We start from the raw sequence: 8,622 nt of genomic DNA on the forward strand, positions 1-8,622 counted from the left end.
ATGACATACCACTTTACCCTCTCTAGAATGACAATTGTAAGAAAAATGGAAAATAACAAATGTTGTTAGGAATGTAGAGCAATTGGAATTCTAATTATTTCAAATTCTATAAACTATTGCTAGATATAAAATGGTACAATTGCTCTGGAAAACAGTCTGAATCTTTCTCAAGAAGTTAACCATGGAACTACCATATAACTCAACAGTTTCACTCCTAGGTACACCCAAAGACTTGAAAACAGGGACTCAGAACAGGTACTTGTATACCAATGTTCATTACAGCATGATTCACAATGATAATCATGACTACTTTAATGCAATAGGTCTGGGACCAATGCCAGAGTTCTGACAATTGATAAGAATGTTTGTTTCTTGCTTAGGTTATTTCCCCCACAGAATAGGACTTTTGGATTCACAATAGAATGGACTTAGGCCAAAATTGTGTTTATCATTTGGCCTCCATAAGTCCTCACTCTACCTAATGGTTCATGATGACATTTTGAGTTTACTGTTTCAGTGTAAATTCAAACCCTGCTATCGTTAAGTCCCAGTGCAAAGCAGAAATTATCAAGCAATATCATTATTATCACATGCAAGTAAAATTTTGCTGAAAATAATTCAAAACGGATTGTAGCAGTACATCAACAGGGAGCTGACAAAAATTTAATCTGAATTCATAAGAGGATGTGGAACTAAGGCTATTATTGCTGATTTCAGATGAATGTTGGCTGAAAGCAGACAGTACCAGGAAGATGCTTACTTGTGCTTTATTAATGATGCAAATGCATTCAATTGTGTGGATCGTAACAAAGTATGATATTGCAAAGAATGTGTATTTCAAAACACTTAATTGTACATATGAAGAATCTGTCCACAGACCAGGAGATAGTCATTGAAAAAGAACACGGAGATACTGAACATTTTAAACAAGGAATACACCAGAGTTATATTGTTTCAGCATACTTATTCAATCTGTATACTGAACAAAGAATCTGAGAAACTGTATTATATGAAGAAGAACGTGGCATCTGGATTGCAGAAAATCTCATCAACTACCTGCAATATTCAGGTGATACAACCTTGCTTGCAGCAACAATGCACTCAAACACAACAATTGTGAGGTTGGTGCTGGACTGGGCGATGTTTTGTTCTGTTGTACATAGGGTTACTAAGAGTCAGCGCCTACTTAATGGGACCTAACAATGACACCACAGCCTTCTAGTCTGGTTCAGTACCCTCAAGATTCACTCTCACACGTATTTCTCCAATACTTGCCAATACGTATTATGTGAGTTTTCTAATTATTCTGTGCTTTTAAAATAGAAGACCAGAATAAAATGTACTGGCAAGAACTGGAGGAATATATGCGCGTGAATCTTGAGGGTACTGAACCATAGTTCTGATTACTTTGTGCCCACCACTCGTCTGTCAGTTTGTTGTACTGTGGTGGCTTGTGAGTTGATTTGATTCTGGAAGCTAGGCCATCGGTATTTTAAATACCAGCAGGATCACCCATGGTTGACAGGTTTCAAATGAGCTTCCAGATGAAGATAGACTAAGAAGAAGGAGAGATGAACTGCTTCCGAGTTTTTAGTCACTGAAAATCTTATGAAAATCAGAAAAACATTTTAAATATAGTGTTGGAAAATGAGCTCCTAAAGTGGGAAGGCACTCAAAATGCAACTGTGAAAGAGCTGCCTCTTCAAAGTAGAGTTGACCATGATGACACGAATGGAGTAAAGTCCATGGGAGCAAAGTGATAGGATAAATATCCATGTGCCTACAGGGAAGCCTAGTTAATAACACTATTATTCAAATATACACACTAACCGCTAAAGCCAGTGAGGATGAAATTGAAGAATTCTACCAACTTCTTCAATCTGAAATAGATCAAATATGCAATCAAGATATATTGATAATCACTGGCAACTGGAATGCAAAAGTTGAAAACAAAGAGGAAGGATCAGTAATTGGAAAAATGGCCTTGGTGATAGAAATGATGCTGGCAAGATAAAATTCTGAAAAAACAGTGATTTGTTCATTTCAAATACCTTTTTTAAACAGCATAAGAGATGATGATACAGATGGAATACACAGAAATCAAATTGACTACATCTGTGGAAAAAGACGGAGGAAAAGCTCCATATCACCAGCCAAAACAAGGTCAGGGGAAGACTCTGGAACAGACTATCAATTGTTCATATGCAAATTCAAACTGAAGCTGAAGAAAATGAAAACAAGCTCACGAGAGGCAAAACACAACCTTGAATATATCCCACTTGAATTTAGAGATCATCTGAAGAACAGATTTGATACATTAAACACTAAAGACCGAAGCCCAGAAAAGTTGTGGGATGACACCAAGAACATCATACAGAAAGAAGGCAAAAAGTCACTAAGAAGACAAGAAAGAAGGAAAAGATCAAAATGGATGTCAGAGAGACACTGAAACTTGCTCTCCAGCGTAGAGATGCTAAAGCAAATGGAAGAAATGAGGAGGTCCAAGAGCTGAACAGAAAATTTCAAAGGTCAGCTCAAGAAGACGAAGTCAAATGTGCAAAGATCTGGAGTTAGAAAACCAAAAGGGAAGAACATGGCTCAGCATTTCTCAAGCTGAGGTAACTAAAGAAAAAATTCAAGCCTCGACTTTCATTATTGAAGGATTCTCTGGGCAAATTATTGAATGATGCAGAAACCATCAAAACATGATGGAAGAAATACACAAAGTCACTGTAGCAAAAGGAAATGGTTGATGTTCAACCATTTCACAAGGTAGCATATGATCAAGAACCAGTGATACTGAAGGAAGAAGTCCAAGGTGCATTGAAGGAACTGTCAAAGAACAAGGCACTGGGGATTGATGGAATAAAAATTGAAAGCTTTAAACAAAGTAAGGTGGCACAGGAGACACTACCTCATCCATCTATGCTAAGAAATTTGGAAGACAACTATCTGGCCAACTGATGGAAAGAGATACGTATTTGTTCCCATTCCAAAGAGAGGTGACCCAATGGAATGCAAAAATCATCGGACAATATCTTTGATATCCCATTCAAGTAAAGTTTTACTAAAGGTAATACAGAAACGGCTGCAACCATAAACTGACAGAGAACTTCCAGAGGTTCAAGCTGGATTCAAAAGAGTATGTAGAATGAGGGATATCATTATTGATGTCCAATGGATCTTGGCTGAAAGCAGAGAATACCAGCAAATTGTTTACTTGTGCTGTATTGCTTTATTGAAAGCAAAGACTTTCGATTATGTGAATCATGACAAGCTATGGACAACATTGCGAAGTATGAGTTATTCTGGAACACTTAATTGTGTTCACGAGGAATCTTTATATGGACCAAGAGGCAGTTGTTCATACAGAACATGGGAACACTGACTGGTTTAAAATTAAGAAAGGTGTGTGACATGGTTGTATTCTTTCTCCATACTTATTCAACCTGTATGCTGAGCAAATAATCTGAGAATTTGGATTATATGAAGAAAAATTGGCATCAGGATTGGAGGAAGACTAATTAACAACCTGGATATGCAGATGATACACCCGTGCTTGCTGAAAGTGAAGAGGACTTAAAATACTTACTGATGAAGATCAAAGACCATAGCCTTCAGTATGGATTGCAATGTAAAGGAAACAAAATTCCTCACCACTGGACCAATAAACAACATTCTTATCAATGGAGAAAAGATTGAAGTTGTGAAAGATTTCATTTTTCTTGGATCAACCTTCAACACTTATGTACGCAGCATTCAAGAAATCAAATGACGTATTGCATTAGGCAAATCTATTGCACAAGATCTTTTTAAAGTATTGAAGAGTAAAGATGTCAATTTGAGGACTAAGGTGCACCTGACCCAAGCCATGGTATTTTCAATAACTTGATATGCATACAAAAGTTGGACAGTGAATAATAAGTAACATTGTAGAAGAATTTATGCATTTGAGTTATGGTGTTGGAGGAGAATATTGAAAGTACCTGGGCTGCCAAAAGAACAACAGCTCTGTGTGACGACTGAAGCGTAAAAGTGCATATTTTATAGCAAAGAGGGGAGTGACTAACCTTTCAGTCTAGGAGCAGAGGGCCCTGGGACCATCCACGGAGAAGAGCGGAGAGTGGGACCCCACCCAGAGAAGCAGTGAGGCCTGAAATGGAGACAGAGAGGATGACGTGAAGAGATGGAGTGCCTGAGGAGTTGAGACCCAGAGAGGGAAAGGGGCTGTGTGCTGAGGACAGTGGGGTGGGGGTGGGGCATGCAAGGTATACCCTTTCGCTGGGGGTTGATGCGTGGACGGTATGGTAACTAATGCAATGAAACGATGTACGATAGAATGAATGTAAAACTAATGTTTCCCCATGTAAAATATCACTCAATACACAATAAAACATTTATTTAAAAAAGAACAACAGCTCTGTGTTGGAAGAAGTACAGCCAGAGTACTCCTTGGAGGCCAGGATGGCCAGACATACTTCGGACATATTGTCAGAAGGGACCAGTCTCTGGAGAAGGACATCATGTTTGGTAAGATGAAAGGTCAGAGAAAAAGAGGAAGACTGACCCCCCCCCCCAACCCCCAGTGAGATGGATTGGCAAAGTGGCAGCATCAGTTGTCTCAAGCATGACAACAATTGTGAGGTTAGCCCAGGACCACGCAGTGTTTTGTTCTGTTGTGTATGGGGTCACTAGGAGTTGGTATTGACTCGATGGCACCTAACAAGAACAACAACAACAATTATTCTGTGTAACTTATTTCCTCACTTTTTGTTGTTGTTAAGTGCCGTGGAGTCAGTTCCGACTCCTAGTGACCCTGCACAGGGTTTCCGAGGCTGTAATTTTTGGGAGCAGAAAGCCTCATCTTTTTCCCGCGGAACAGCTGGTAGTTTCGAACTGCTGACCTTCCGGTTCATAGCCCGATTCATAACCACTACGCTACCAGAGCTCCTTATTTCCTCACTGTTGTTGTTGTTAAGTACCGTCGAGTTGATTCTGACCCATAGCGACCCTGTATAGGGTTTCCAAGGAGCAGCCGGTGAGCTTGAACTGCCGACCTTGCAATTCAAACGGCTTTGCAGTCTGACGCATTAACCCACAGCGCCACATCTTCTTTCTGAGGCACTATAGGATGTGGTGATATATTTTGGACAGAAAAGCATTATCTTGGCATAACGAGTGGTGGCCGAATCAATGGGACATTAAAGAACACTAGGGAGAAAACATGGCGGACGGCGGCACGGAACAGGCTCATTAACGCATCGTCAACAGGGAGGTGGACTACAGTGTCAACGTGGATCATCACCTGCCGGAGTGGAAGAAGGTGCTCCAGGAAGGAAGACTTCAAACAGTCATTGAAACCCTTCTCTCTTTGGAAAACTGGACCCGTACAATGAGCGGATTATAGCTGTTGCAAAAATGGTTCAACAATGCTGTACTTACGTTGAGGAAATCACAGACCTCCCAACCAAACTTTGATTATTTGATACCCTACGAATGGTAACAGAAGGAAAGGTATATGCTGAAATTAAGTGCGCTCAACTGACTGAAACATTGGAAATTATCAAGGAACAAAATGGTGACGTGAAAGAGGTAGGTTCCATTCTACAAGAGTTCCAAGTGGAAACGTACAGGTCAACGGAGAAGAAAGAGCGAGTGGAGTTTATTTCGGAGCAGATGAGGATCTGCTTAGCTGTGAAGGATTACATCTACACACAGATTATCAGTAAGAAGATTAACACCAAAATTTTCCAGAAGGAAAACACAGAAAAATTAAAGATGAAATATTATAACTTAATCTGGATCAGCATGAAGGCTCTTATTTGTCTGTTTGTAAGCACTACAAAGTAATATACAACATTCCCTGTACACAGGCAGAAAGTGAAAAGGGGCAACAGGGTCTGAAAAGCGTTGTTCTCTATGTTTTCCAGGCTCCTTTTGACAATGAACAGTCAGATGGTACACCGCATAATCCCAAATACAAGGATCTTTTAAAGCTTTTGACTACAATGGAGTTGATGCATTGGACCACACTTATTGATGACTGTAGAATGGAATTAAGAAAAGGTTCTCCTGAGAGTCCAGCAACTGATGTTTTCAGCTATACAGGGGAAGGTGAACAAAGGTGGAAAGACTTGAAGAACAGAGTTGTTGAATGTAGTATTTGAATTATGGCCAAATATTATACAATGGTAACAATGAAGAGGATGCTACAGCTTCTGGATCTGTTGATGAGTCAGAGGCCCTTCTCTCAAGTTTTAGTTAACAAGATCATTTTTGCTGGCAGCAATTATCAACCTCCAGAGACCAAAGGATCCAAATAATTTTTTAAAGGACTGGTCTCAGAAGCTGAAATCATTTCTGTCTCTAGTCAACAAAACCACACACCTCCTAGCCAAAGAGGAGATGCTACATAATCTACAATAAGGGTCTCTACTCCCTTAATGCTTTCAGAAAAGATACAAATTGAAAGTCATTTTTAAAGCCTATTATCATGGTGTGTATGTTGTTGGGTTTGTTTCTTCTATTCTCAGTTCCTTTGTCTAAAAATTTAAAACATAGAGAATATTGTTTGTGGCCCTTTTTTGACCTTTAAGTTCCCTTAGTTCATTTTCATTCATTGTTTAACTTTCTGTTGGCCGTGGCAACAAAAATATAAGACCATGTTTATTATCTGACTCAAAAAATTATGTCATACTTACTCAAATATGTTTTTCTACCATTTGACACTTTTTTTTACACTAGTATTTGGTTTTATTCACTTAACCATCATGCTAATAAAAGCTGGATGTGCACATATTTAAAAAGAAAGAGAAATAAAAGTGTTGTCTAGTGTGATACCTGACTGAAATGAGACTTTTGCAAAGCCTCTATGAGTGGTGAAGTTTTCTCCTCTGGCAAGAGAGGACTACCTCATTTGACAGAAGATTCAGGGAGGTCTAGAAGTTTGAGATTTTTGGGGTTCATCTACACAAATGTCACATTTTGGGTTCATCTATACAGATGTCACAAATTCTAAATCTGAGGATACCACTTTTCCTACCAGAATCTTTTCTTTGGCATAGAAGACAGTTTTGAGGTTATGAATTCAGCCTCCTTTACAGTTTTGCCAGTCTTACAATGAAATACTTGGCCTGATTTTTCAGCACTTACTCTACAGCTATAAGAAATAAAATCTCTTTTTATTTATTTTTAATTTTCCCTTTCCTCTTTTTATTTACTTAATTTTAACTAAGATAAACTTTACATACAGCAAAGAAGTGTACAAATCTTAGATATATTTAAAAAAAAAAAATCCACTGCCATTTAGTTGATTCCAATTCACAGCAACCCTCTATAGGGCTTCAGAGACCCAATCTTTAAGATCATAGAGAACCTCATCTATCTCCAATGGAGTAGTTGGTAGGCTTGAACTGCCTACCTTGCAGTTAACAACCTAACATCTAAATCAAAGCATTAGTAGGGTCCCTTCATGTTCAGTATGTTTTAAATGTCTAACTCATAGTGCTCCAATGCTTGAGCTCACCATTGTTATCATTGTGTGAATTCATTTCACGTGGAGGTTGTCTTTTTTGTTGATCCTCTACTTTACCGAGCATGAGATCTTCTATAGGAACTGGCCCCTCCTGACAACATGTCCAAAGTATGAGAGACAAGTCTCATTTCTAAGGAGCATTCTGGTTGTGTTTCTTCCAGGACTGAGTTGTTTGTTCTTCTGACAGTCCATGGTATTTTCAGTATTTTTCTCCATCACCATATCTCAAATGCATCAATTCTTCTATAGTCTTGCCCAACTGTCATTGTCCAACTATCATGTACAAGAATTGAAAACACTATGGCTTGGATCAGTGGACCATAGTCCTTAATCTGACATAATTGCTTTTGAACATTTAAAAGTCTTTTGGTTATTTGTTTATCCTCCTTTTGAAAATAGTTTTGACCAGGTTTTTTAAAATTGGCTTATATTGTATCTCATTTTTTGGTTTTCCTTACTGGTTATTGTTAAATGCTGTCACATCTGTTTCAACTCATCGGGACCTTGTATAGGGTTTCCAATGCTATAAATCATTACAGGAATAAAAAGCCTCCTCTTTCTCCTGTGGGCTTGAACTGCTGACTTTGTACTTAGCAGTCCAGAGCTTGTCCTACAGTGCTACTGTACTTCCATGTGTAGAACTTTCTTATGCTTGCACCTAGTCCTTTGTTGAATACAGGTATTTCAAGTATCTTCTCCAAGTCTTTTAACTCTCCTAATGATGAAACTACCAGCTGCTCCGTGGGAGAAAGATGATGCTTTCTGCTCCCATAAAGATTTACAGCCTTGGAAACCCTGATCAGGGTCACTATGGGTCGGAACCAACTCGACGGCACTTAACAACAACAACAATGATGTCTTACGATGCACAGAAGTTCTTAATTTTAATGAAGTCTCATGTATCAATTTTATTTCTATGATTAGTACTCTTTCAGTTCTGTTAAACCTCAAGGTCATAAATATGCTCTCTCATGTTTTCTCATGGTGGTGCATTCATCGTCAAAAAGAACATATCCAGATCAGTCATGAGGTACAATACTGTGATAGGATAATATTCATGTGCCTACAGGGAAGCCCAGTTAATACCA

General features: G+C 38.7%; 1 pseudogene; it reads left to right on the forward strand.

The window, feature by feature from the left end:
- The first annotated feature begins 1,337 nt into the window (after positions 1-1,337).
- Positions 1,338-6,426, forward strand: LOC102827702 (annotated as a pseudogene).
- The last annotated feature ends 2,196 nt before the right edge of the window (positions 6,427-8,622 follow it).

Source organism: Chrysochloris asiatica, unplaced genomic scaffold, assembly GCF_000296735.1.
Source record: "Chrysochloris asiatica unplaced genomic scaffold, ChrAsi1.0 scaffold00013, whole genome shotgun sequence".
Taxonomy (NCBI): Eukaryota; Metazoa; Chordata; class Mammalia; order Afrosoricida; family Chrysochloridae; genus Chrysochloris; species Chrysochloris asiatica.